The following is a 10024-nucleotide window of genomic DNA, read 5'->3' on the forward strand; positions in this document are numbered from 1 at the left end:
TGATCTTTGAAAGACCACATCATTTCTACTCAACCAAATAGCCCAACAGATAGCAGCTACACCAATAAGGACTTGATTCCTAAGTTTATTTGGGAAACCCCTAAGCCAGGAACCAAAAAGATTTGCTGCATTCCCTAGCTGTTGAAAGCCAAAAGTGATGCTAACTGAATTCCACACCATTCTTGCCATTGGGCACTCAAAGAAAAGATGCTGAATTGTTTCTTCTACACTAAAAAAACAGCATGTAGTACAGCCCTTCCATTTCCTCCTCGCAAGGTTTTCTTTCGTGAGGATGACTCCTTGCTTTAAGTACCAAAGGAAAACCTTGATCTTTAGAGGAATTTTTACTTTCCAAGCTGAACACTTGGAAGGCACTCCTACCCCTTTCATCAGATCAGTATACATTGTCTGAACCGTGAAAGTTTTGTGTTTGGTCCAAATTAAGGAGTCCTTGTTCTCATTAAGCTGCATAAATAAGACCCTCGCTACCAACTCCAACCACTTAGCTAGCTTATCACCCACTAATGCTCGTCTAAAAGAAACATTAAGAGGTCAGGAGCTTAACACGTGAGCTGCCGTGACATTTTTCTTCCTGACTATATTATATAGCAATGGATTACTTTTCATCAACGGTTCATTTCCAAGCCATAAGTCTTCCCAGAATCTAGTCTGAGTGCCGTCATTAACCTTGAACCGCCCTCCCTCTAGCAAATGAGCCTTAACTTCCATCAGTCCTATCCAGAATTGTGAGCCCCCCTTCCTCTTTTCTGCTTGAGACAAAGTTCTATTACTGAGATACTTTTTCCTGAGGATATCCTGCCATAGGTCTTCCTCATTAAAAAGTTTGAACAACCACTTACTCAGTAAACATTTATTTTGAGTGTCAAGATCTATAATTCCCAAACCCCCTACACTCTTGGGTTTACACAAGATACACCATCTAGCAAGTCTATATTTCTTCTTATGCTCATCACATTGCCAAAAAAAATCTTGATCTATAATAATCTAACTTCCTGAGAACACCTTTAGGTATTCTGAAGAAAGACATCATGAACATTGGCAAACTTGAGAGCACCAAATTAATTAAGACAAGTCTCCCCCCTACAGATATCAATTTGCCTTTCCAGCTACTTAGCTTTTTCTGAAATCTATCCTCTATCACACTCCAATCTTTATTAGAAAGCTTGTGAGAACTCATGGGAATACCCAAATATCTAAAAGGCATGGCACCTTCTTTACGTCCAAATAAAGCCACATATTCAGACGCCCTTTCTTTTGTATCCCCAAAATAGAAAAGCTCACTCTTGTGGAAGTTAATTTTGAGACCTGATAACTTTTCAAAAGCACATAGTACCAGTTTGAAGTTCTTGGCCTTCTCTAAATTATCTTCCATGAAAAGAATTGTGTCATCGGCGTATTGAAGGATTGAGAGACCACCCTCCACTAAGTGAGGGACTAAACCACTGAAATGGTTATGATTTTTGGATCTCTCAATCAAAACAGCCGACATATCTGCCACCAAATTAAAAAGGACTGGTGAAAGAGGATCACCTTGCCTTAACCCTTTCTTAGTTTGGAAGTAATGTACCATCTCATCATTCACCTTAACACTCACACTTCCTTTAGTGACTACCTGCTCTATCCATTGACACCATTTGCTTGAGAATCCTTTCATTCTTAACACTTGTTGCAAAAAAGACCAATTAACATCATATGCTTTCTCGAAATCTAGTTTAAGAATAATGCCCTTTTGTTTCTTTCTCCTTAACTCATGTAGCGTTTCATGCAAAATAACAACTCCTTCCAAAATATATCAACCTAGCAAGAAGGCCGTTTGAGAAGATCTTGTTACTTTACTAGCTACCAAAGACAGTCTGTTAGCAATCACTTTTGTAAAGATCTTAAAGCTAACATTGAGCATACATATAGGGCGATATTGCTGAATTTTCTTGACCTCTTGCTCCTTAGGGATCAAAGTTATAATCCCAAAGTTAAGGCAAAAAAGATTGAGGTCACCCTTGTGGAATTCTCAAAACATAGCCATTAGATCATCCTTAATGAGACTCCAAAAGACTTGGTAAAACTCGACATGGAACCCATCTGGTCCTGGAGCACTATTATGTTTCATTTGAAAGATTGCATCTCTAATCTCCTTCTCTAAAAATTCTGATGTCAGCGTCTCATTCTCTGTAGCAGTAACCTGGGGAATGTCTTCTACTCTAGATTCCATCATGGACAAATTATTTCCTTCTGGCCGTCCAAAAAGAACCTTATAGTATTTCATAATATACTTTTTTAGTTGCCCTTCTCCTTCAATTATGCCTTCCTCTTGCTCCAGTTGGAATATTCTAGTTTTTCTTCTTTTGCCATTTGCCACCATCTGAAAATATTTGGTGTTACCATCTCCTTGTAAAATATCAGTAGTCTTTGCCCTCTGAAACTATCTCAGCTCTTCCTCTCTAAGGAAGTGGGCAAGTCTTTCTTTAATGCTTTGCTTTAAGTCCAATTCTTGCTGACTTAGCAGCTGGACCTCAGCCATTTTATCGAGTTCATCTGCCTTCCTGATTAGCTCTTGCTTTTCCTTTTTATAGGCTCCTTTCATATCTTTTGCCCATCCTCTTAAAAATTGTCTTAATCTTCTAATTTTATTTTGCCATTTTTGTAGAGGAATATCCCATCTCTTCTCTTTGTGCCATACTTCTGAGACTAGCTCCAAAAAACCATCTCTCAGTAGCCAACCCAGTTCAAATTTAAAATTAGTTTGGTTCCTACTTTTCATCTCCTCCCCAGTGCTTAGCAACAAGGGTGTGTGATCTGAAATTTCTCTACTTAGTGCATCAACTGTAGCTAAAGGAAACTTTTGTTCCCATTCAGTACGTACTAGTACTCTGTCCAACTTTTCATACGTTGGAACTTGCAAGGAATTTTCCCAAGTGAATTTGCGGCCTGACATCTCAATCTCCCTCAAGTCTAAACCATCAATAACAGCATTAAAAAGAAAAGGCCACCTCCCATCAAATCTATCATTATTCTTCTCATTAGCATTTCAGAATATATTAAAATCCCCTCCCACACACAAAGGTAGCCTTTCTTTGCTACAAGATTGCACTAGCTTAGTCAAAAAAGATTCCTTAAACTTAGGTTGGGCTGCACCATAAACAGCCACCAACACCCACTTAAAGATATCCTTTTTGTTTCTAAGCCTAAAGTTTACATAGAAATAACCTTCTCCTATACTGCCAATGTCCATCATATCTAAATTAACTCCCAACAAGATGCCTCCCAACCTACCATGAGGCTGAGACCAATGCCATAAAAAGTTTCTCCCACCACTAAAATTATTTAGTGTAGATTGGGAGAAATCTTTCTTGCAAGTTTCCAACAGAGCTATAAAATCTAAGTTTTGCTCCCTGGATGTATCTCCTAAGAACCTAGATTTAGCCAAGTCGCTTAGACCTCTGCTGTTCCAGAAAATACCCTTCATTTGGAACTACTTTTATAAAGTTGAATACCCTTAATCTTGAAAGTCTTTTTTTTAAGCACGACTTAGCGTGGGACTGGCACTTTCGAGAGGACCCATTAAGCTCGCTACTTCGAGGGAAGCTATCCTCATCAAACACTTCTTCCATCAATTCTCCACAAAGGCTCTTTAACTAATCACCCAGGGCTGTTCAACAGCATCTTGTTCAACCTTTTCCTTCCCCAATTCTGATCTAAACAATTGCTGAACATTATCACATCTATTTTTTTCAGAAACACCAAAATTAACCCCTATTTGCTGCAAACACAATACTGCATCGCTAGAAGTTACAAAAAAGTAGAAATTTGACAGAGGCGTACCTCCCCCTAGCTCCAGGTTTTTCTTAGCCACCCTCACCTTGGCTTTAACCAAGGTGTTCTCATCGTTAGATCGCTGCAGCCTTGGACTGCAGTGAACCTGCGACAAGGTTGCTTCTGGGATCCTCGCAGCTTGCTCCATCTCCTTGTCTTCTCCTTGGTTGGACACCACTCCATCCATTGTTTCATTTAGCTGCCCTTCCTCCTCTTCCTCCATGATTCTGTCAGCTATCTCTCCAATTACCTCTGTAGAGATGTCTAGTATAGCTTCCGCCTTCTTTCTCAGAAACATCGCAAATTCCTTTTCATTCATCTTTTGGACTTGCTCTTTAAGGGAACTGCTCGGTTGAAATTGTAGGATTCACAGCCTCAGCCTTGCCCCCCCACTTCATCATTATCATTGGAATTCTTCTGTCTTTTAGCATCTCTCCCCTACCCTTTCTCTCCATCCCGGAGCTCCTCTTCTTCCTCCTCCACCTCTTCCTCCCCATCTCCATCTCCATTCCATTCAAAAATAGTTTCCTTGCCATTTTCATCCATCCCCGCTTTCTCAACTTCGAATTCTAATTGAAAATAATGGTCCCCAATGACCACATCAAGGCGCGCAGGAATCAAACTTGGATTAAGGACTGCTACAAAGATACAGCCAAAATCACTTTTTCTGGTTGTTTCCATGTCAACCGTTTGAGTTGAGCCAAGCATAGACCCAACCGCCCAAAGATCCAAAAGTTCCCTCAGATCTTTCCTAATACCAAAGACTATGACCCATACCTTTGGTAACAAGAAGCCTGTCTCCTTCTCATGCCACATCTCAAATTTGATTATGGACCCCATAGGGACATCAGCCCCTCTAATGTCCGCACCTCCAAATGCTATTGCTCGCTGCAGCTCAATCTTTGAGGGAAACTTGGTGAGGAAAGTGTCCTCCTCATGCTCCTTGAGCTCCCACACCCATTTCCCAGGAAAAATCCTCTCCAGTTGCCTCTGAACTTCCTCTTTTGTAAGCTTTCCCCCTTCCAATGAAATCACAACAGCTTTTGAATCCTTTTTCGCCTTAGGAAGAGGAGGGGCAAGGAATGTGGTAAAACCCTAATCCATGAACCATATATCCGACAACATGAGCCACCGGCCTAGGCATCTTCAAGATCGGACACTTGTAATTCACATGATCATGGCTATCGCAGATTACACAATATATTTCAGCTGTGCACTTTGCTACAACATGCCCCTTTTTGGTGCATCGTGCACAATTAAACCCATACTTCAACTCTCCCCCTTCCTGCTCATCCCCTTCAACCGCATCCCCCATCTCTACATCTCCTCCCACCCTGTCCTGCTGTATTTTAACCATCTCCTCCATCTTCTCTGGCACATATATTTCTTCCCTCTGTTTAACTTTGCAAGCCTCCTGCGAAAACCTCTGCAAACCATCAAAAGATCTTCCACCATGCTTATGCTCAGGTTCAGATCGCTGCCAGCCCCGACCACCCCGACCTCTGCCACCCCTCATGCCATGACCCTGATTGAAACCCCAGCCACGAGGTGCATACCTGCTAGAGCTGTGGCCGCCAATGGTGTGCCCCCCAAACTCACGATTAAAATCAAAGCCACCCTTGGAACTTCTTCCCGCCTGCTGCCCTCTAGGCGCGTCAAACCTCTGCCCAAATTGTTCTGGCCTTGTTCTTCTAACTTGCCTGTATTCTCTGATCAGTCAATCTCCCTCACCATGGACCCTCCTCTCCTCCCTTTGCCTATTTGTCATCAGCATTAGCGCCGTAGCAGCTCTCTATGGGCACTGGAAGTCAGGCGATTGATAGATGAAAGGTTCACGAGTTGGAAGACCAACAAGCTTGCCGGCTCCTTTAAAGAGTAACCCTAAACCCTTCGCGAAACGAAACATTGGTGGGGCCTTCCTCTGGACCAAGAAAGCCCACAACTTTGGCTCAGGCAGCTGAATCATCACAGGATTTTGAAATTTGAACTTTACCTCTTCGCCTGCCCTTGGACTCATCGTCTTCTCCACTGCCGATGGCCCTACAGGCGATGGCGCTTGCTGGAGAGCCTCAATGTCTGCCAGACAAAAGCTCGATCCATTTCTTCTTGCCTGAGAATCCTTCACTGGATATCACCTAGTGACATAGCCGGGGAGGACCTCGCCGGTGGTAAAGGCCCTCTTCATGGCTTGCATCTGTTCATGCGCCGGTCAGCAACTGCGTCAACAACTCGCCTCGCAAGTGTCCGCGGATGCTTGACCTGTCCGGGGCCACAATCGGCTGATCCAAAGACCGGGGATACGATATCCATAGCCATGGCCTCTGCCCTTCTGACCTCATCAACTGAGAAACCAGCAAGACATGCATCTTTAAGAAACTTACCATCGCCGCCCGACTCCGGCGACCCACCTCCGTCGTCGCCTTCTTCATCAGAGCTCTCGTCATGTGCAAGTGCCCAAAACCAGGATCTTCCTCCCACCCAACTCACCTTCATCTCCGACTGCGGCTAAAAAGCCGGAGCTGAATGTCGCTTCAGAGCAACGAAAGCTGCCGCCAAGCTAGTCGATGGCGACGAATGCTCCTCACTAGCCGCCGCCGGTGTGCTTGGCCGCTCCCCTTCGCCCTCTAACCACTCCAGACTCACGGCCAGGGTGAGCCTCCGCCCATAGCATTGGGACCCTCGGGTCGCCTTCCCGGCCTATCCGAGACCAAACCTTAGACTCTGGGTCGTGAGATTCAGAAAACAAGTAGCCCTCCAATTGCATAGGCTTAGGGAGGATCGCCAAGCTATTTTTATTCAATGGCTAGAGTCAGTGTTGTAACCTAATCAACCCCTCCCTCCCCCTCCTTTCTCTTTCTCCCCCTCCTTTGTAAGTATCTCCTGTACTGTTGCCTCCCTTATTTTTTTAAAATGAAGTACCATGGGGAACTCCCCCACAGTTTTTGCTAAAAAAAAATTAGTAACATGTTTTAATATGAGGTCTTCGGAACATTACTTACAATGGTTCCCCCACGGTGTAGTCTATGTTTATTATGTGTCTCATCAACTCCTTCAAATTTTCTTGAATTTCATCATGGTTAATAATTTGTAAACTGAAAATATAATAATCCCAAAAATGCTATCACAGTGAACAACTATTATAACCGCTGCGAGATGAAGATCATTTCAAGACTTAATTATTGTTCGCCACTATCGAGCAAGGTTGCATTTTATAGTCGGCTTACCCTCTTCTAAATTTTTCACAGATCCTTTCTTGGTCTAATTTCACTTAACTTTTTGCTCACCATAGCAAATTGCTCAACTACATCAGCAAGTTGCTCAACTACCCCTCTGCTCCAGCATCCGAATCCCTGGCGCTCGTGTCCCACCAGCCCATCCTGTGGAGGAGTGAAGGAGGCCATGGTGGCACACGTTCCACGATGCAGGAACATCTCGGCATTGGACGCAACAGTGAGGCCTTAGTCATGCTCGAGCTGTGGGGAGCAGCAGTTATCCACCCTGGGCCCCGTACTGATGGAGGAGGAGGATGGAGAGGGGGAGGGAAGAGCGGGGCTGAGGAGGGGTCATGGACGGCGGCAGTGAGACAGCTAGAGCAACAATGGAGTTCGGGGCCCGACGGAGGAACTCCTAGGCCAGGCTGACGAGGGGGCGCGGAGGTTGGGATGTGGGTTGCCGCTGCTGCCTAGAATGGCCATGCCATACCTTGCCCAACTGTAACTGGAACACCGGGACGCTGTACAAGTGATTTTCGGATAATCTTGCTATCCTGAAAATCTGCTGGCAGGATAAGCTGTGAGTTTGTCAACCTTATTTTCGATGAGCAGATTACCTTTACTAAATGTACAATGACGTGTATGCCCTGAAGTCGTTGTTAAAATATGATTTGAGTACACTGAATTTTGACATTATATGAGCGATATTTCAATGAAGAAATAATATGGCATTAATTCGCCTATCTTAGCATGCACACACAGATTGTGCACCACTAATGCACCGAGCTGAATCAAGATTCAGCAATGAGTCAGTATCCATCCCTACTAATGATGAAACGCTGCGCTGCCTTATGCCCATCATATCAACCCTCCTTCTAATTAAGGTTGCAGATTGAACAAGCTTCGCTGGAGATGACTTAATTGGGTCAGGCATGTCGACACTAAAACTCAGTCACTTTTGACGACGTTCCAAATTAAAGGAACATGGAAACGTACGAAGAAGAAATTCCAAATTAACATGAATCTTTATATTTTCTTTAAGGCATTTGGGACTGATACTCGAAACTCCGTCTGGTCGATGTAGTTTCAAATTAGAAGCTTGGGATGATATAGCACAATTGGAACAGCTGCCAAAGTGATGCAAAATATGAGGGATGCAGCAGGTACACATATCCAACGTATCCCATTTATTTTAAATCATGAAACATATACAAGTACAGAACACCACCGGCCCTTCTCTTTCTCCTGACACAATAAATTGTACATAGTTCATACAATACATGGCACGGAACAATACTTAATTAACACACAAATGAGAAAGCAGCATCCATGTTTCAACATTTGGCTGAAGCGTACGGGACATCCTGGAATGACCTGGCTTCAATATTTATGAGAGGAGCTGCAATATTAGGATTTAGGTTTTACTTGTAGCAAACCTTGTCCTTACAGCTGCAACCGATGGCAGCAGTAATGCACGGTATAAAAATACAACTTTCCCCGCACGGGGTAACACCCTGCGAAGCAAATTCCCTTGCAATCCTGTTTAAGCTCAGGACGGGGGTGCTATCCTGCACCGAGCGGGCCATGGCCATCGGAGCTGCCATGAGCTGCAGAACCACCATCATGGCCACCAATACCACGACACCGGTAGCCCTCTTGCCACTCTCCATGCCCACCCTCTCTTTGTGACTATTTGTGCTCTGATGGCTTTCTTTTGCTTGGTTTGCTCGGCTCCCAAGGATGTTTCTCCTTTTTGTAGGCAGCAGCTTCTGACAAACACATCTAAACAATCCTGTCACTTTCCCATGCGTCGCGTGAGTTGGCATTATGAGGACATTAGTTCAAAAATTGCTTTGAATAAGATTTTGGGTGTAACTTGCTTTATTGCTACAGCTACAAGTGGTGACCATATGGTCATGCATGCGAATAATAATAGAGCCAATTCCCTCGGTGCTTGATGACTTCCTTGTCTACCATAAAATTTTGCGAAATCCCTTCAGTGCCATTGAAATTTTTATTTTTCCCTTCAGCGGCATTCGGTCCATCTTCCAATCCATATGAAGTGTGATTCGAAAAGACAACTTTACCCCTCTTGGATTCGGGCCCACCTATCAGCTCCTCTCAAACTTCTCTCTCATTTTTCTCTTTCTTCTCCGCCGATGCCGAAGCTCGTCCCCTACCATCCTCCGCCAGGCCTAGGAGCTCCTCCCCGCGGGGCTGGCCGGAGGATGGCCTGAAAGCCCCTCCCTGCTCCTCTGCTTCTCCGCGGGGCCGGCAGCCCTCTTGCCACTCTACACATGCTCGACTTCCTATCGATGTCAGTGACTAATAAGCGTGCTGTAATTCCTTTGTTTAGTGTTAGTTGCCAATCTCCCAAAGATCTCTCGTCCTTTTTATAGGCAAACACAGTTAAACTTGCACTTATCTGTCATTTTCACGTGTGTTTCACGTGGGTTATTATATGTAATCTGCATGTCGACTATTGGTGTATAGCCCACATGGACGGTACTTCAGGTGACCCTACGATAGTACAAGGCTTCCCACCAGTAACAATGCAAACGATAGAGAATATACATATCTATTAACGCACGCCACCGACCTGAAAAAGACTGAAGAGTTTACTTGTGTTTGTGCATATATATTGGGTTACGCAAGTCTGGTATGGGCTGAAGCTGAATTCAGTAGCATTAATAGTGATATATTCAAGTCCAGAGCAGTTCTGCATTAGTGATGTTTTTGCCAGATGGGCGTCATATCTGTCTTATAATTGGAGTCATATGTTTTCTTTCTAGAGATTAAACAGATCCTCTCACATTAGATTAAATCGCGTGACAACGCAGACAAGTTTAATTAGTTGTGCTTGCCGTTTTGTATATCCAAGCAATGTCAACGATAGAGAATTAATATACATATATATTAACGCACGCCAAAGACCTGAAAAAGACAGAAGAGCTTACTTCTGTTTGTGCATATATATTGGG

The 10024-nt window shown here is 43.9% G+C and overlaps 1 pseudogene; it reads right to left on the reverse strand.

The window, feature by feature from the left end:
• Positions 1–1005: 1005 nt before the first annotated feature.
• Positions 1006–8713, reverse strand: LOC117849316 (uncharacterized; annotated as a pseudogene).
• Positions 8714–10024: the final 1311 nt, after the last annotated feature.

This window comes from Setaria viridis, chromosome 3 (assembly GCF_005286985.2).
Source record: "Setaria viridis chromosome 3, Setaria_viridis_v4.0, whole genome shotgun sequence".
Lineage (NCBI taxonomy): Eukaryota > Viridiplantae > Streptophyta > Magnoliopsida > Poales > Poaceae > Setaria > Setaria viridis.